The sequence below is a fragment of the Planococcus citri genome, chromosome 1 (genome assembly GCF_950023065.1).
Source record: "Planococcus citri chromosome 1, ihPlaCitr1.1, whole genome shotgun sequence".
Lineage (NCBI taxonomy): Eukaryota > Metazoa > Arthropoda > Insecta > Hemiptera > Pseudococcidae > Planococcus > Planococcus citri.
Window position 1 is genome coordinate 44,957,095 of NC_088677.1, and position 20,966 is coordinate 44,978,060.

Here is a 20,966-nt window from a genome sequence, read left to right on the forward strand (position 1 = left end):
AAAATTGAATATTTTTTTTCGATATAATAAGTACTAGGTACTTGTGTATATTCAACTTATTAACACCCTATGTCGTGTTCAGCGCAGTGAAATTATGTAAGAATGAAGTGCGAATGTAAAATGTACATAAGATTACTTTCGTCATTCGAAAGTTGAAAGTCAGACTATAGTTTACAAAATTAGGCGAGATAAATTAGATTTTATTTGCAAAATGTAATCTTTTTTCGAGTACTTGATAACGACGCGCTTTTTTTCTTTTTCTCTCTCAACTTTGAATTATATTAGAAATTCAAATGTTTTTTTTTCTCATCGTTTTCATTTTGCCTTCTGTTTCGTCGGTCGGTTCGTATTAAAAAATATAAATCGTGTTTTTTTCCTTTTTATTAAATGTTACTATTTTTCGAATGAATGAGCCTGTGCCTGGATGATTATTGTCAACATTAACAGGTCGGAGGTCACTTCAAAAAAAGCTTTATTAAAAATTCTCTCCGCGGTTTTAATTTTAGTAAATTAAAGTAAATTAAAATAGCCGTATAGCATTGTTGCGAAGAGCAAAGAAAAAAAAAACGAGAAAAGTCTTGGTGAAATTGAAAAATTGTGAAGTAATAACCAACGCTCGCTGTTTTAATTTTGTTCGGTTCTCTCTTTTTTTCGTGCGTTGGCGTATTCGAAATTTTCAGCTAAGAGAGCTGGAACAAGTTGAATGTAGGTTTCCACTTGTTACAAAGATTCTGTTTTGTACGTAATTTAAATCGCAAAAAAATCATTGAAAAAGCTATGTTTTTCGCTTACTGATGTTTTAAAATTTGAATTACTTTGTATAGGAAGAGTAGGTAAATAGGGTGGTTTACTCCATCGTCTTTATGTATTCCTATTTGGGAGGTAATGATCGATGCTCGTGCTCTACGTGTAAGTATTAATTCGAGCATTGATGAATATTAACGTAAAATTTAAATGATTCGTTCGCTATAATCGTAGATTCTGCGACGCTGTAGCAGTTATGTTCGTGATGAAATTGTTAGCTCAGGTACCTAAAGTGTCAAAATGATTATGATGAATTGAAAATCGCTTTTCGTAGCTTTATTTTATTCGAATACGCGATTGAGTATTTTATATAATACGATGTTGGTACTTTGGTTTTGTTGTAGGAAAAATTGTGTTCATAAAGTTTCGAAAATTAATTGTTTTTTCTTGAAAAAGAACATGATCGACGTAAAAGTTGTTAAACTGGCAGGAAAAGTTGGCGGAGAAATTGTACCAAAGTCGATAACTTATTACGTTTTCAGTCAACTCCGACGTAAGGTGACTCTCATTCTGTACGTCTTTTAAAATAAACTTTTATTTTCGTTCGAGATTTTAAAACTGTAAATAAAGCAAAATTACAATCCATAATATAAGCCGATTTGATCCGATTAATCCGCAGGAGAAATAAAGAGAGGTAACAAATACACAAATGGAAAGATGAAGATATACCAGATATACCGAACAGTTGTATACGAAGCCATTATACATATTACATTCGTGCAGTTTCATGTGTTATGGTTGAAAAAGCTGCACTTGATGTTCGTATAAGTAACTTATTTGTAATTTTGTATATCGACTTCGAGACTGTAGCCAGTATGGTAGCTTATGTTTGGTAATCTTATCGCGCGGTATTCTTTGATAAAGCCGTACGATGCGATGTTTTGGAGGTGCTACGCCAAGTATTTGAGAAATTTTAACCATACGAGTAGCTTACTAGTACTTCTACTTACGTAGGTAGGTACGTTACGTATCGTTTTGTAATCGTACACGTCGTACATGACATTTCATTACATACTTGTACCTTTGTAAGATCGGTATTTATATTTCTTCGCAAGTGTGTTCACTGTTCCCAACTAGTAAAATTCTCATTTAGTGTACTCGTACAAAAGGAAGCAGACCTCATTAGCCTTATCGTACTATTGTAGTTATTGTGTTTTTAACAGAATCAAAATATTATGAATCTTGAGTTGAAAATAAAAGAAGTGACGCATAATTAAAATTTACTCAATTCGATTTTATACTTTTCTTATTCCTTTATCGAAAAAGTTGATTATTTTTGTTTTGCACAAATGAAATTAAGATTTTCAAGTATATCCAAAAATGTTGAAAATCGCCTTAGGTATGGCTGGTTACAGCAGCCAATCTGTTTCCCTATTAATTGAAGAAAAAAAAAAGATTCATTAAATTATATTTATGAATTTGATCAACTAAGCAAATGGCCTCAAGTGATAGATTTGTATATTCGTAGGTTTGATTGACGTGAATTTTTTCTAAAAATTTGAAAAAATTGCGAGATCAATCAATGGATTCTATAGAAATAAAAAATTGAATTTCCAGTAAAAAAAAATAATAAGCGCTAATTTTGATCAGGGATGCTAAATCTTGATCATTTTGTAAAGTTTTTCGTAGTACGTCAGAAGCTTTTTTTTTTAGTTTTTTTCGATTTTGAAATGTTCCTTATGAGTTATGCTTCCTAAATCGAAGAATGAAGATTGTAATTTCAATGCATTAAGCCATAGTTGAAAAATGTGAATTCTCAAAAATATTATTTTGTAAAAAAAAAAAATTGTAAGTAGAAACAAATGCCAAAACATTCGGATTTGAGACTGAACATTTTTTAAAGAAGTTCAAATTAGTAAATCAGTACAATTTAAGAAAGAATGTCATTCTTCCCTCCCCTTCAACTTTCCTCCTCAATTACAAACATTTTGAAAATCCATTCTGCAGATCGTTCTCTAGATTAGATTGACGTGAAAAAGAGTCAGTGCCTTCGGAAAACGTTCTTTTACTGCAGTATTGCATACTACATGACTACATGAGACATGAATCATAACACATATCAAGTGTATTTTAAAGAGAATAAGTTTGATTCGGATGTCGGATATAAGTTGAAACCGGTATAAACTTGGGTTTGTTGCATGCTGTCGATTATACGTGATAAAGAGACCTTGATTACGTTGTAAAGCGTGTTTTGGTTAAAGAGAAAAATTCAGTATGAAATTAGCGCCGCTGAGTGTTCGAACAGGTAAATTGATTGTCGACAATGGAGGGTATATTGTGAAGTATCCGATTACATGCGTGGATAATTTGATAGCTAGTAGGAAATTTCACTATTTTGACGTGTTTACGAGACTGTAAATTTGATGTAAGTTGGTAGGAAAAGCTGTGAAAAATGCGGAGCAAACTGTGTCGTGTTACGACTTGGAATACTATGCTCGTACTCGTTGTAATTTTACCCCTGAATAAGGCAGTAGGAAATGAAACATTTTGGCAACGTGAAAAATTTGTGATTTAATCTGATTTCCCGACTTTTTGCTGAATTCGAATTCCACCCAACCCCACCCGCTCACCACTAAAATTTGCGCTGCCGGATTAAATCCCAAATATTGTCTATTTTGAGTACCAAACGAAGAATATTTGTAAAATATTTCAAAGAATATTCACAGGTGATCTGAAGAAGCATAAATAGACCTACATATATTTTAAAATTTCCAACTAACGGAAAATACCGAGAGCATAGGTACCCTTAATTGAGCAAATTACATTGTGCCTGATAATCCCACTCGGCATGTTTTTAATTACAGGCTCCTCAGGGTACGTTCGCGTTCGCGTAGTTGTTCTCCATCCTCGTCGGTTCGTTTGTGCGATGTGTACAAGTATAATGTATGTATCTTATTGAGTGACTGAATAAAAGTACGACTCTATCTGTAATAGAATGTGACTTGTCAAAGGTTTCGATGGGTTAAAGTGGAATTATATGCTACGCAGGTATGAGCTGACGTTGCCATTATAATGAAGTAACTGTACATATACGTATTGCGTATATCCAAAAACAGTAAAAAAATAACAATCGGCTTTTACACGATGTGTTGTGTACTGTTTTGTAGTAGATATATATTTGAGAATGAGGTCAAGATCGGTTGGATCACTGTGTTGTCTATTTTATTTTGACTTGAAGATCGATATACTTATGTGTAGTATATATTATAAATATGGAACGAGTTGTGTTTTTTTTACTGAATATTTAAAAATACTCGTAGTCGTAACGTTAGTTGACAAGCTGGTTAAATATTTTCTTTCAAAATCGCAACTTTGTAGGTTGATTTTCCTTCTCAAAAGAAGTAAATCGGGAATTTCTTATTTTAAAATTTAGATCGACTGTGCGTACTTCGATGAGAACTGACTTCACTGAGGAAACCTTAGGGTTCAAACTCGAGGGCGGGAACCTCAGCGATGTCAAGCATTTTGAATGCACTTACTGACATCACTGAGGAATTCTCCGACTCCACCCAGAGATTTCCTCAATACCTGCTAGTTCACTTGGGAAGCGCATTTGTTGAGACTGGACCGATGGCACATGCTAATGGGTCACGAATCGATCATAAAGCTCAACATGTAGCAGAATTGTGCGATTTTGTTTAATATTTCTGATACATATTTCATTTTTCAGCTTCTATTTTTCTCATATCGGCGCTCGGCATTTGAGTATCTATGTGACTGCTACGCCCTCGTTCTTTTTTATTCTATCATGCGAGAAAAGGACGATTTATTAATCTTACGCTATTCGAGAAATATTTGTTGAGCTAATCGAATTTTTTCACAGTTTTTTTTCGTATATCACAGCAGACACGTGAGATGCAACTGCTAACATTAGTGTCGTCTGTACAGGGAAAAGAAGATACCTGTACGACTCAAGTATGTATTGTAACGGAAACTATGGAAATTTCATCACATCATTTTTTAAATTGAAAACACCCAAAAGTAATGTCACGGTGGTTCAATTTTCCATTCGCAGTAACAACGTCTAGTAAAACAAATTAATCCGAGTACAACCGTACGAATGTTTATTTTTTACACCTGGTGAAGGTCGAAGTATTTTTTTTTTTTTTTTTGATGTTCGATTTTTATGTTGAATTGTTGAGGTTTTGTTGATACGAGTATGTGTACCTGTGTGAGAATATTTCCGGATCGTCGTCGTCGTCGTATTTCTTAAGTGTATTACTAGGTATGATTTATACCTACGAAGGACGAATTATCGTTCTTGCTGGTAATTAGTCACTTTTTTGCAAATCGAACTCGCAAAACGTTTATGCCGCTATTTCAACATTAAATAGTTGAAAAAAAGTGCTTGAGTGCTGGTGTCTTGTTGAGTTCTGAGAATATTTTTCACCAACCGTATAAGCGTTGTTTTTAGTAGAGATTTTTGCGAAGGTATTACAATTATGATTTTCAAACGAGTGGGTTTTTTCACTTTTAGCGTTGTTCTGGTATTAGTATTGCAAGTTGGGCGGCAATGAGATGGTATACCCAGTTCAGAAAAATATATTTGAAAGCGTGTTATTGATAATTGTTTATCGGTGTTGTTCGGCGTGGATGCGTTATTCTCGCCCCCTCCGTGAATTGTAGATTTGCTAGTTTTATTGATGCACCTATCTACAAATCTTGATACTTGGGTGATGAAAATTGACCCAGCATCAGAAAAACACGCCAAAATCAACAAAAATTTGAAGAAAAAAATAAAAGAGCGAGGTGTCTACAAAAAACTGTACAACTTGTGTAAAATCACTCGCAGTAACTAAAAATTTATAAAATATTGGAAAACGACCATAAGTATCTGAATATTGTGCAATTTTGCATAAATCATTCAAAATTAACAATTTGTCTAAAATGCAACAGGGATAATGAAAATTGCAAAACTACCCTCCTATTGATTGAAATTTGAAAGTTATCATTATCATAAATGGATAAAAAATCTGATTGTTTAAAAATTTGTCGAAATGTCATAAATACAATCTAAATTGACTATAAACTGATAAAACATTTTGAAAATTGAGAAAAATGTCGCTTAATAAAAAAATTAAAGAAAATTACAAAATTGATGAAATGTTATCAAAATGAAAATAAAATCGTGGAAAAATTACATACCGGGTGACCAAGAATAATGGGTTTTGATAAGTATGTTCTGATAAGCCAAAAAAAAGTAAAAATTGGAAAATGGAATAACAATCGAGGAAAAGTGCTTACGAATTATTGTTTCGATGCAAAATGAAAGATTACTTCGTGTTTCATTGAAACAATCACTCAAACGCCCATTTTTTACACGATTATTTAATTTTCAAATTTTCATAATGGGAATTTTCTCTCCTTTTTGATAATATCGAAATTCCTTATTCTTGGTTACCCGGTAAACCGTCTTACGTATAAACTGTAAAACTTATCATAGAAATTACTTGAAAGTTACCAAAAATTGATGGAGTTTATTAGTAATATACTATAGTAGCATCATTAAGCTATTAGAAATTGTAAAAAAATCTGGCATGATGCAGGAGTATTTTCATTGGTAATTTTTCTCGTAAAAAGTTGAAAATCATTCAAAAGGTCTCCATTTTTTATTTTTTCGATTTGGTATGGATGAAAAGGAGAAGGCGTACATGTTCGTTTCCTGGCAAAAATTGAGATTACGTGTATACGTGCATTACTTTTATGAGAACTAGGTAAATGAGAATGGAATAAGGGAAAGGAATGAAAAAAAGATCACTGATATCAGGAAAAAAATGGAAAGTGAAGATCTGATGTTAACGCGTATAATAATTCGTGAATCATCGCGCCATCGCTCATGAATTCTGTTTTTTTTTTTCCTTTTCACTACTCATTTTTTTCTAATAAAATAAGTACATTTGATTACTTATCGAAGCGTACTTTTTCACGGTTATTTTCATCCGACGCCGACGTCGTGTTATAGAAAGTAAAGAAAGAAGTGCGATAGTAAATACTCGTAATAAATAAGGAAAATTTTGGTTGTTGGAAATCAAAATCGAACGAATGGATGATGAGAGGGGGGATGAAATGTAAAGGAAGCAGGATCTACCAAGGTGTATAGCAAGTAATTCTGCCGTACGCGAAAAAGTCGAGGCGAAGCGCATTTCGACATAAATCACAACGTCGAGGCGCTTACGAGTTGAATAACGATGAAATTTTAATTTTAACCGTCATCTTCACGAACTCGAAGACGGCGAGGGCGAAATTTGTACGAGTTACGAACCACCAAGCTCGGAGATGCTGCTAAAGATGAAGATGGAGATTGAGAGGACGAGAGGGAATGGGAACGAAAGCGAACACGAGGAGCGCGAATAAAATAGCTTTACGGCGGCGGCTGGTGGAGGCTCACGGCTGTGGCAGAGTTTTACTCCAAGAGAGGGAATTACACTCGTATACTCATAGGAGGTAGAGGCACCGACGACGCTGTTGCTATAAGAAGAGGAATCGGTGGCGGTGGCGACGGCGGCGTTGTGAGTTTATAATTCAAAATTTAGCGGAACGTGTTACGAATAATATCTAAAGTAGTGCGATGACGACGCGACGGTCAAATGAAATGAAAGCGAAGAAAAAAAAAAGAATCGATGTACATTTTTACTTATGAATAAAAGATTTATGGAAAAGTTATTTCGTATAAAGAAGTTACCGCTAGAAAATAAGCGACGTAGGAAACTAGCGGGGAAAACTTTTGTTATAGGTACACCAGATTTGCGTCTTTCGTCGATTACCTAACACTTTAGTGTATTTTTTTCGCTCGTTTTTGCTTATCGCGTTCTATGCCAAAAGAAGAGATCGCGAGTTCGAATGATAAAAAAAGAATCAATCTGACAAAGATACCTGGCATAATGTGTGTATTCGCGATATGCGTTATGGAAATTTTCGCGACGTATAGATAGAGATACCCTATTCGTATACCTACACAAAGAGATCAATGTAGAGGTAAAAAATTGACCCTTTGATGCAAGAAAACTCTATTGAGTTCGCAGATAAACGAATTTAAATGACGCGTGTATTCGTATTTCGTACGTATATATACGCTTCAATTTTTGATCTGGAGCAGTCCTCGTTTGTCTATTCCCGTCTTGACCGTATAATGTTGAAGCAAAATGAAAAATTTTGATGCAAAAATGTTCGACGGATGAGTAGAATTGCGCCAAGTTGCACTGATGGTGGTGGTGGTATTTATACACGTACATATTTTATGTACCTATATTACAACCGACGTGTTGATTTATCGACATTATGTTTGCGGAACATATTATAAATATATGTATTAATGTAGGCCATACGTATTTGTACCTATTTTTATGTCCACGTGAGTTCTTGAAGAATGAACATTATTGCAATCGTAATTGATATGTCAAAGGGTACTTGTTGCCCATTGAAGAGCTCGCCAACGAAGATACGATTCGGAGAAATACCTGAAGCAATGTCATGTGTACATAGATAGAAGGGTCATTTTGTTTCGAGTTTTATGTGTTCTAAAGCGCTCTCAACTCCAGACTCTACGTTACTTTCAGGGTGTCTACAGCACGAAAAAAGTACGAATTTACGAAAAAAGCACGAAATTGGAAAATGACCCAAAAAAGTACGAAAAAACGTCAAAAATTTACGAAATTTACGAAATTTGTACGAAATTGTGAAAGGATTCCATTGTTAATTTGCCGACAAAATCACCAATATATCCTCAACATTCTTATTTTTTCAAAAAATTTTGCCCTCGCTTCGCTCGGGCTAAAATTATTGTTATCTATTTCTCAAATTATTCATAATTATGTTTGGAAAGTAGGTAGGTAGTAGGTACATAGTTAGTTTTTATCAAACTTTTTAAAATGTCATTGGTGGAAAAACTGGTTTTTTCACATCAAAATTACTACTGTTTTGCTTCTTGAAACTACAAATTTAGAAAAGCTTTTGCCCTCGCTTCGCTCGGGCCAATTTGGTGCCTTTTCCCCGCAAACAATTTCAAAAAACCATTGATAAAATTTAAAAAAATTAAGATGAAAAAAATTTCTTACATTAAAATTGATACCTATTGTTCTACTTTTCGAACTACAATTTTCTTAAGCTTTTGCCCTCGCTTGGCTTGGGATTCTTTTCTTTTCTTTTTCAGTCTCGTTTTCAAGTCTTTTGAAATCAAATTTTCAAAAACTTTCGCCCTTGCTTCGCTCGGGCACATTTTTTTCTTCTTTTAAAATTGGAAAAAATCACATTTGAGCCCCCAAAAATTCAAAACAGAAAGTGAAAATTTTTGTAAGTCTTATGATTATGACATCAATCAGCAAAATGGGTATTTTTCCCTATTTCTGTTGACCAATTTTCAATCAAACCCCCTCCCCTTCTCAAAAGACCTCTATGGGCAAATTATATTCGTTCCGGTCTCGCATTGGCTCTTGACGGCCCAGACCACACTGCTCAGCACGTTCAAATTTTGATTTTTGTGGCTGAAATGACATGATGCACCCCATGACTATTAAAAATATATTGTACGAAAAAAATACGATAAAAGTACGAAAAAGGTACGAAATTTTGTTTTTTGGATTTAGTAGACACCCTGACTTTGCGGCAGATTATTGAAATCAAAATTATTTTAGTTCAATTATCATACAGGGCCAGTAGCTCAATGGGAGTTTAAACTCAGTTTAACATAAGTAACTTGGTTAAAATTCGAATAAAAATTGTTGGCTACTTTTTAGCATACCAAAATTTGTATTGATACGTCATTTTAACTTGATTCGAGTTTGTTCACAGACGAGTTAACCTACAATTCTGGTTTAAACCCCAATTGTGCGAACAGTATACTTAGTCCATCTATATCAAAAATATTGATAGACAGTTTCTGTAGCACCGTAATTTACGAATGCACAACGAACTGATGAAGTTCTCAAAAAACAATTAATCGAAAACCGTAAAATTAAAACTGATGAGTTTTGATGAAATATGGTCGAATTAGAAAATTTATGACTATAACAAACTAAAATGACACGTTGAAGTAGGAAAACCTTGAAATTCGCAGGATTGCGCGTATTTGCGTAATTAACCCTAGAAAGTTGAGAGATTAGATAACAAAAAGACACCATATGCTGAGAATCTGCGACCGGAGTTGTAAAAAACCGTACACTTGGATTGTCAGAAATTAAAATGGGTTGAAAAACACAAGTATAAATTGAGCACATATGTTGAACATTGTGGCTTTTTGACGTGTTGCAAAAAGTCGACTCGACGCCGACATTCATTGTGAAAATGTACTGATGGCTGAATAGGACGTTCAAAAATACGTAATTAATTACTTAGTTACTGCGCCCATGCTTACGACCTAAGTGTTTGTTGTCTATTGTAATGTTATTATTGCAGAATTTTTTTCGCAAATTGTGTGCTACGTGTTGTACCATCGACCACCTTATCCGTCAATTTAACCCTCAAAACCGAGATATCTCGTATCGTAGTACAGTATCTTTACAGTGATGAAAATTCGATTCCGTTGTACAAAAACTCTATGATATGTAGTATCTGGCGGTTGTATTATGATTGTGTTTTCATTAAAATCACTAATCGCTGAAAAAATGTACTCGATAAATTATAAAGATTTTCCATAATATGTATTATGATGTGAATCATTATGCTCGCAAAATTCAATGTACGAGTAATTAAATATTCGCAAACTTATTGGAGCTGTCTCCTTTTTTCTATGTCTGTATGAATACGAAGCAAAGAAAAGAAAATATGGAAATAGAAGATGAATAATACGAGATACAAATACAGTATGGAATATTGTGTGCATTTTTTTTTTTTGCATATGTTAAAAATGTGACATGGTTTTTTAACGATTACATTATTGAAAATATACTCTGTTGAACATTGTTATCTGTGCTCGTACGTGATGAAGACGTGTAAGTGAATATTCGCGTATTTTCAATTCGCGCTCCGTTATCAGTCATTGACAATATTTTTTTATCAAATTGTCCCTGAAATGAAATAAAATTCGTGATATTCGATTGTATGATTGTATTCGTATGATATCGACGATGTAACAAACGTGAATTTTCGTGAATTAAAATAAATATGCATGATGTTAGGCTAGTACCTGCCTAGTGCCTTGCCTACCTACTGAATTTTATTGAAACTTGATGAAAATTCCGTGAAGGCGGATAATTTATATTACAGAAGTATTATGCAAGAGCGTATATTAATTATATTATTTTCATTTTTTTCTGATTCCAGGTGAGTACTCGATTTTGTATGTTGCCAGTTTGAATGAATTGCGTTATGATGTTCCTTTTGAATAGGTAAAGTATTGACTAAAATTTTCTTTGAAACGCATTCGTTTTTACCTATCCAACGTTCATTTCTTCAAGGAGAGAGAATAAAAAAATTATGAATATTATGTATTATCAGATGTCAATTTTTCACGCACCTTTATGAACAAACTTTGAATTATCCTACATCTCATTAACTGATTTTGAGTGAGAATTTCTTCGTTAACAAAAGTTCCATTGTTTCAGCGAATGAGCGATCGCTAATCATTTGTTCAATTTATTATTGCCGTTGTTTTGATTCTTCGTTAGCAAAGCTGATTTTTTTGTAATACATACATCTGATTGTTCATCGAATTTTGAAAATAAAAATACTTTATGATCACTTGATCAGCCAACCAGAGTCATTTTGAGCCCTCCTCCTGCGTATGGTGCTTGAGCCAAGAACTCTGAACTCTCAAAACCATGATTTTTAAGGGAAAAAACGTGTGTTTTGCCATTTTTGTGTACTGTTACCGCAGGCATCACAAGTGGCCCTTTTTATAAAGACATTGCCCTTTTTTCTGTATTGGTCCTTAAAAGTCATTTTTCCCCAAGAAGTCCTTGTTAGTTCCTTATTTTCATGATTTTCCCTCGCCTTGAAAAAAATTATAATTGTACCTATAAAAAAAGAGAAAAGAAAATGCGTAAAAGTTGAAAAAATGCAGTAAAATATGCAGTGATTTTTTTCTTTTATTCCATCAATTTTTTACGAGTATATTTTCATAATCTAATCGGAATTGATAGTGAAAATTTGAAAAATATAATTTCAACGTTGAATACGTATGAACCCTTTCTTTTTTACAATTATAGACTGATAAATTTTCAAAAACTTTCGTCCTCGCTTCGCACGTGCATCATTTATTCATTTTTTAGGTTATTATAACTTATACGTATAAGTACTTAATTATCAAAGATGGTTAAAAAAGCGATTTTTCTCATAAAAATAACGTTGTTTTGCATCTCGAATCCCACCCCACGTTTTTCAAAGCTTTTGCCTCGTTTCGCTCAGGTCAATTTTATTTTATATTCTAGAATTTAAATTTCTGAAAAATTATTGTCCCAATTTGAAAAAATGTCACAGCTTTCTCCTTCGCTTTTTTGGGACCAATTTTCTTTTCTTGTTTAAAACTGAGTTATTTATTTTTTGAATTGGTATAAATTTTGGAGAACTTTTGGTGTTTGTGATTGTTTTGAAATTAACAAATGTCACGCCAGTGTTCAAACGTTACGTTCTCTGAATAACATTTAAAAAGTTGGAGAAAATATGAAAGGGGGGGGGGGTTAAAGTTGTGTAGAAATGTTTTTTAATAGTAGTGAAAAGATAATGAGAAAGTAGCGATTTTCGCTTGAAAAATCCCGTTAGATAACCTGTTCATAAAAATATTCCAAATAAAAGTAATTTCAAAGCTTTTTTCAATTTTACTATAGCAAATAAAATAATGGTGTTTTTATTGGATCAAAACACCTAGAAATCGATAATTAATCCTTTTTTTGGTGAAAAATGGTCCTTAAATTCTTTTTTTTTCAAAATTCAATTGTGATGCCTGTTACCGGTGCAGAACATCGGTCATCCTCCTTTCCCCAAAAAGGTTCAATTTGAGTTTCCAAACCTCCATTTTAGAAAAATTACTTGAAGATTGCTCGATCGCGTATCGCAAAATTTCGATTTCTTTTCATTTTCATGACGCCTTTCAACTACATTATTAAAAGATCGTTTTGGGAAAAACTATTCACTTTTTTCGGTTTGATTTGTTCAATCATGCGCTAAAATGAATGAAAAATTATGAATGGGTTTCATGGCAAGCGACCTAAAGCTGTTACAGGTACCTATTACCTACCTAATAACTTGCCTACTACCCTCCAGGTCGACAGCGGCTATAAGCGCCTCCCACAAAAATTAATTCATCTGTTCTGATCATTTTCATCATCAGATTCTTCTTCGAATTTATCACTGAAAATTCATTTTTACTTGTACCTTGTAGGAAAACGTGTGTAAATATTTATATTTCATTTCAATTTTTTGCAAGGGGGGATGGGTGTAGGGAGTCAAAATTTCGGGAAGATTTTTCTTCTTCAACAGACGTCATCGGAGGCCGTAAAATGCAGGGTACCCTAATGAATACATACAATTTACATACATAAGTATTGTATTGGTTTTCTGTATCCGTTATGTTCGTTGGGCGCGATCTCTTTCAACACCTCCGTCGATATTTTTAGTTTTTACCACGTATTCTAGCTGATAACCTATCAAAAAGGTGAATGATTACATATCGGATGGTTGCTTCGCATTGTGCATTCAGTACCTCAAACCAATTCACATGGTACATTATACATACATACATACATACATACATGCATACATACATACTTACTTACTACATACGTAACGTACACAATACGCGTACAGCTTACGTTATATTCGAGTACGTACATCTACATAGGTATATTGATACTCATGCATAACTACATATAAATAGGTTCGATCATCCTATTCGTAGCAGCCATAGCTGTAATACATACAATATGCGTTATGGGGACACTCTTTGCGCCCTCTCCGGAGTCCGGAGAGCATGAAGTAAAGCAAATTTAGGCACGTTTCTTTCAAAATTTTTAATTTTTTATCTCGTTCTTCGATATTACTATCGATGAGTTTGAAAGTGCGCGGAAGTCACTACGTTTCGCGTGGCTGTGTGATTGAAAATGAAACTTGTCATTTCGGCGGACCATGCTTACCATAATAGGTGGTCTATTCGTACTTATTTAGTCGAAAATCGCAATAATGTCAATGTATGAGTGTACTTGCTATAAGCTACGATAATGTGTATCAAAAATAAAGTTACTCGAACACACAAATATGTATAATATGTACAGGTCAGTCACATACGACAGTACGTAGAGTCGTAGACGTACTTCTACTTACAAGTACGTAATAAGCTGATAATCACATACAAAAAAGTTGACTGTATGCAGTATTTTTGACTTACTATTTTGTGTTCGCCATTAAAATTGTTGAAATCATTCAAGTAAAAATAATAGACTATAATCCATACACGAAAAAGTGCTCTAGAAGTTGATTTTGTATTTTTTTTTCGGGGACCAAAAAAATGCGCTGCCAAAATGAAGGTACTACCTGCCCCATTAGGAAAAGTGCAATTTTGAAATTTTTTCCCCGCACAACGAGGGGGTGGACCCTCAAAAAGGTGATTTTGGGGACATGGTCGGGACCGAAAAAACTCGACGGGGTTGTGTTGGGGGACTTCTCCCGATACCAAATATGTAATTTTTTTCCGTGAAACCCTGCACAACTGCATTCTATGGCACTTTGAATGCGATTTTTATGCATTTTTGGCCATTTTTAATAGTAAAATGGCTCTCATGTCTACGATATGGCTGAGGACCGAACAGTTTCTTGGACGTTTGTTAGACGGGGCTATTTGAAGCCCAACTGCGCAAAAACGGCGAAAAAATACTTGCACAACGCGATTTTATGAGCACTAATAGGCTTGTTACCACTCCCCCGCCCCCCGAATTAAATAATGTATTGTGAATTCGATAATATCGATGCGACCCATCAAAATGGTATAAAATTTCGCGCCGAACACAAAAATCGCAATCATTTTAAATTCTGACCCCCTCGCGGTGGAGTTTTGCCCCCCAAACTGAATATAACGATGATATTGAACAAACTTTGCACATTACACGTCGATACTGAGGATTTATGTGTACGCAATCAGAATGAATCTCATATTCGTTGCTCGGGAATATTTTTGCTTCAAAAGTTTTCATTCAATCTGCACCCCCTCCCCCCCTCTTTCAAGACTATGTTTGAACATGGATATGAAAACTTGAACATGACCTATCAAAGTGGTATACAATTTTGCGCTGAGCTCGAAAACTGCATTCATTCTTCATTTGCACCCCCTCGGTGGAGTCCCCCCCTCCAACCATAAATCTAACTACGAAAATGAACACTTTGCACATTACGTGTCTGTACATGAGGATTTATAAAAAAAAATATTGGTGGAAAAAAATACAAAAATGAAAGAAAAAACAGAAAAATAAGAAAAACAAGAAAAAAAAACAAAAAAAATGGAAGATACAAAAAAGAAAAAAGAAAAAAAGGAGATGAAATAAAAAAAAACAAAACAGAAAAATAAGAACCAGAAAAAAATATGTACAATGAAATAAGAAAATTGGAACAAAAAATGAAAACAAATCAGATGAAATAAGAAAAAAAGAAAAACAAGAAAAATGGAACAACAATGACAGATACAAAAAATGTAAATGAAAAAAAGGAGATCAAATGAAAAAAAAAACAGTAAAATAAGAACGTGAAAAAATATACATGAAAATAAATCAGATGAAATTAGAAAAAAAGAAATACGAAAAAATAATACAAGCAAGAAAAATGGAACAACAATGACAGATACAAAATAGGTATGAAAAACGAGAAAGAAATACAAACCAAAAAAGGAACGTAAATGAAAAATACAAAAAATGCAAGCAAAAAAAATAGACGAAATGAGAAAAAAAATAGAAAATATGAAAAATAAGAAAAACAGAAAAATGAGAAAAACGAGAAAAAAATGAAACAACAATGGAAGGTACAAAAAATACAAACGAAATAAACAGGTTGAAATGAAAAAAAAAGCAGAAAAATAAGAACGAGAAAAAATACAAAGAAATAAGAAAATTGGAACAAAAATAGAATATGAAAAAAATATAAATGAAAGGAAATCATATGAATGAGAAAAATAGTCAATCGAATGTGAGGAGCGAGAGAAGGGGATTAAAATGAAAATTGATTCCAATTTTCGAGCTCAGCGCGAAATTTTATGTCATTTTGATAGGTCGCGTCCAAGTTTTCAAATCCATGTTCTGACTTTATGGAGGGAGGGGGGGGCAAAACTCCACCAAAGAGGTCAAAGTGAAAAATGAATGCAATTTTCGAGCTCAGCGCAAAATTGTATACCACTTTGATAGGTCATGTTCAAGTTTTCAAATCCATGTTCAAACATAGTCTTGAAAGGGGGGGGGGGAGGGGGTGCAGATTGAATGAAAACTTTTGAAGAAAAAATATTCCCAAGCAACGAATATGAGATTCATTCTGATTGCGTACACATAAATCCTCAGTATCGACGTGTAATGTGCAAAGTTTGTTCAATATCATCGTTATATTCAGTTTGGGGGGCAAAACTCCACCGCGAGGGGGTCAGAATTTAAAATGATTGCGATTTTTGTGTTCGGCGCGAAATTTTATACCATTTTGATGGGTCGCATCGATATTATCGAATTCACAATACATTATTTAATTCGGGGGGCGGGGGAGTGGTAACAAGCCTATTAGTGCTCATAAAATCGCGTTGTGCAAGTATTTTTTCGCCGTTTTTGCGCAGTTGGGCTTCAAATAGCCCCGTCTAACAAACGTCCAAGAAACTGTTCGGTCCTCAGCCATATCGTAGACATGAGAGCCATTTTACTATTAAAAATGGCCAAAAATGCATAAAAATCGCATTCAAAGTGCCATAGAATGCAGTTGTGCAGGGTTTCACGGAAAAAAATTACATATTTGGTATCGGGAGAAGTCCCCCAACACAACCCCGTCGAGTTTTTTCGGTCCCGACCATGTCCCCAAAATCACCTTTTTGAGGGTCCACCCCCTCGTTGTGCGGGGAAAAAATTTCAAAATTGCACTTTTCCTAATGGGGCAGGTAGTACCTTCATTTTGGCAGCGCATTTTTTTGGTCCCCGAAAAAAAAATACAAAATCAACTTCTAGAGCACTTTTTCGTGTATGGATTATAGTCTATAAATTCCTCGTGTATATCGCGTGTGGTGGGATGGCGTTTTTACAGGATGTAGTAGGTACTTCATTTTTATTTTATTTTCTCAACCCTTTGGAGTTTCTCTAGAAGTGCTTTTGTCTAAATTCATTTGTTTTGTTGGAAATGAAGGATTTGAGCTTTTTATTTTCAAAACTTTCATTTTCCAAAACGATTTTTTTTTGAAAGCTCGACTTTTTTATGGTTTGGTTAATTGGGCAGGGTACCCTATTACACTCTTCAGAGTCCAAAGGGTACATCCCGGATCGAGACTATTGAACGTTCCCCAAATAGGAACGGATTCTCATGAATCACAATTTTGAAACTGTAATATACCTTGAAAATGACGATGGCTAGAGCTATGAGGGAAAAACGATTGCAAAGTTGAAAAGTAAATTTTTTTCGAAGAGTTAACTGGTTAGATTTGGGAAAAGAAAAATGAAAATGAAATATAACGTACTTTGCGCGTTCTAATCATGAAAAAAATTGAGGAATTTTTCCTTTAATATTGAAAACGTTTTCAGTTTGTTCGTATATTTCAAAAATTAGAAATCGATACAGAGGGTAATCATTTACGAATTACGAGTAAATTATAACCGGTTGATTTGCAAAATTGCAGATGTTTTCCAGGAGCATACTTATCATTACAATTCGCGTGAGTTCGTGTTTGATGAAAAAAGTGCAGTTTTCCGCATCTTACCGTAGATGAAAATTGACGTACTTATATGCAGTGTACGCAGTGTAGATACTAGATAGATACATATTAAGTGTATCACAACGTAGTCGATTTGAAGTTGAATTAATAATAGATGAAGATTGAATATAGCGTACTTTTGTTCGAGATATATGTTAACAATTGGCTCGAGTGAAATTTTTTCATTGAAGAAAATTTGAACGAGTTTTTTTTTCATTCTTTCGTCAATTACTCTTTATGAGTATAGCGACGAATAATTATTTAATTATGTGTTACGTGTGCATGCTCGTAGTTCATCAAGGGTAGAACTGTATTGACGCTTACATGAAGTGCCCGCATGTGTATCGATAAGGGAAGTTTGAAATGATTTAATACTACTTTTGAACTTGTAAGTTAATAAGTAGAGGAACATACATGTATATCTGATAGCGCGATGTCGCAATCGGTCTTTTCTGATTTGTATCACATTCGAAAAATTGTACCTCGCTTCATGTGAAGAGGGATTTTGTAATCTAAGCAATTATCAAGATCTTCTTCCATCATCCGGATTTGGATGATTATTGGAGTTCCTACCTTCTCTAACGTATTTTTTCTTGAGGGTTGATGACGTCTAAGGTTTGAAACACGTTTGTAGCGTTAGTTAATGAAAGTCAACTCGTAAAATAAACGGCAAGATAACCTTCCGTATCCGTATTATATGTTAAGGGGCCGTGAATTTTATTGGTTGGTCAGCGCTGCAGTTTTATGCATCGATGTGTACTATAGCTTAGGGGACATACTACAGCACTGGTCGATAAGAAGCCACGTTTTTTTTTTTTTTTTTTTTTTTTATATAGCGAATCAAATTCCTGCGAAATGAATTTTTTAAATATTACACCTGTGAAATGTATACTAAAGAAGTACTTATTCCTCGCCTGCAAAAAATACAATATTTTAAAAACGACCCTTCCGTTTGCTGCTCTTGCGAATAAATCCTCGGGGTTATGCCGTATTTCACTTGAGTTCCTCTCGTCGTGTTTTTCATTAGTATGGCAATTTTTCCGTTACGTTGGGCCGGTTTTCTATAATCCTCTTGAGGTGACATTAAAAGGCGTAACTTAGTCGTATATTTTCAGTCAAGGTCGTGCTGTAAGAGAGTTCGCCTTAGTTGTTGTCGTCCGGTCGTCGTCATTGCTGCATCAAGCGTCGAAGCGACCCTCTCTTGTTCTACTCATAAAATGACTCTTTTATCCCTATCGACTCGGATAAGTCTCGTAAAATGGCATATTAATGACGTCAAGCACTGGGTAATACGTATAAAAATGTATATTTTTTATTATTTTACTTTTCGATTCCCCGGAGATGTAATAAATTTCGGCGAAAGACGAAGAAAGCTGAAATGGTTTTAAAATTTTCCAACTTTATTTTCCTACTTATCTTATGTTTATTTATTCCTAAATATTCGGTATAGCGACAGAGACTGTCTTTTTTGATTTTTTTTCCTCTGGAATTGCAGAACCTTCATTTCGACGAAAAATTGATCTATTTTTTTGTGACGTTTTCGATTCGATGTTCTCAAATGGCAGCAAACTGAGATACGATGATAATGAGTGGCATCACGTTAAAGATGCGTATACGAAGATGAAAAATGGTTCGACGAGAGAAATGTTTTCCAAAAGACGTTTATCTAACTTTGAATCAAACGTGATTTATTATTCAAATTTCAATGTTATCCTTTGTTCGCGTCAGTATACGTGGAATATTTCAAACGTACCAAATACGATTAAACAGAATTACCCATAAATGAGTGAGTTTTTTCTGTCAATCTTTCCAGACGCGCAGTGATCGTGTCGTGTTTGTCAAAGTATGTAGTAATAATTTGCGGAATAATTTCGGCATTCAAATTGAAAATTTTGAACAAGCAGATATATTTGTACATCTACCTACGTGTGTACTGTTCATAAAAGTGGAATGGAAAAAAAAACATATCCAAGGTGATAATTGGCAAAGGAGCTTACTATTGAGTGGAAGACTACTTGGACAAATGTTGAGGCCCCTATGCCGTTTATGAGACTTAGTGTAAAATCCTCTTAAGTTCGTATAGGGTCATTGTCATTTTCGAAAAAATCGTTGTTTTTTTGTCATATTTGGGTGGTAAGTAATATATAACCAATGCATCACCTCGGTTACCCCCTAAAAAGTTGCCCTGTGTGCATCTTTGACACGATTTAGGTGCTGTGCCATAATATTTTGCTCTTGAGAAAGTTTCAATTGAAAATACTTGACTCTGTTACTTACTAAATCGAAATACCTATATCGTAATTTGGAATTGATTTTCTTTACCAACATAAGCTATCTAGTATGTAAATTATTCGGTTCGGTTATTTTATACTTATTGCATTAACGATGATTAGACGACCTAATGTTAAGGTACATAATTATGTATAATATACCGAAGTAAAGCGCACGCTTTCGGAAAATAGCATTATGTATAGTCGAAGAACTAAAGCTTTTAATTCCGTGCCAAAATACGATATTAAATTTTCAAAGTTCAGTAGCGTAAAACAAAAAAAAAGACCACGCTTACAAAAAGAATAGTCGCTTGAAGATGAAAAATCCTCGATTTAAGCTTGCATCGAATCATGGACCGACGGAGAGAGGAACGAAAAAAAAATTGAAACATAAGTGCAAAAACAGAAAAGGGAAATCTAATTAATTAGAAAGGTTTTGCGAAGGAAAATCTCGTTCAACGTTTTACTGAGGTGGCTTCAGAGTCGGACTTCTCACCCAAGAATGTACACCTTTTGAAACGTAGTAAATTTCCATTTCGAGTTTAGTCGACGTTATGTGCGGAAATACCCTACGCCGGTGGTATTAGCAAAAGCTGAATGAAATTGAAGCGAGATGCTGTAGCTGGAACAGGAGTGGTCTCGGTAGGTGAAGTGAAGGGCAGAAAAGAAGTACCTGCCGTGTGCACGAAATCCTCTTAAGTGTCTATGGTCTTCGCATATCGTATACAGTTGGCATTGCTCCTTTATATGGTAGATAGTTGCTTGGTTTTTACACGAGATAATTTTTACCGTTGATGTACGTACTATACGTACCTGTACCCATAAACTATAAAGGGTATATGTAGACGTACGTACTGGTGTAATATGTCGGCTATATACGTGTTCGAATTAGAATTTATGATTTGCACAAAATCACGCACCGCGAATGGTAGGTACATATGTAGAAACGTGGTGCGGTATGGTGGCGGCTTTCGTTTAATTTTGCTTTGACTGTAGACCGTTCAGAGACGTTGGCTGTATATGGAAAAAGGTGAAAAAGCTTCGAT

General features: G+C 34.3%; 1 protein-coding gene across 8 annotated transcripts in view; it reads left to right on the forward strand.

Moving 5' to 3' along the window:
- Window positions 1–20,966, forward strand: part of LOC135832198 (uncharacterized protein DDB_G0283357-like) — an 82,566-nt gene that overhangs the window by 15,036 nt on the left and 46,564 nt on the right. The gene's annotated exons all lie outside the window — the stretch shown is intronic.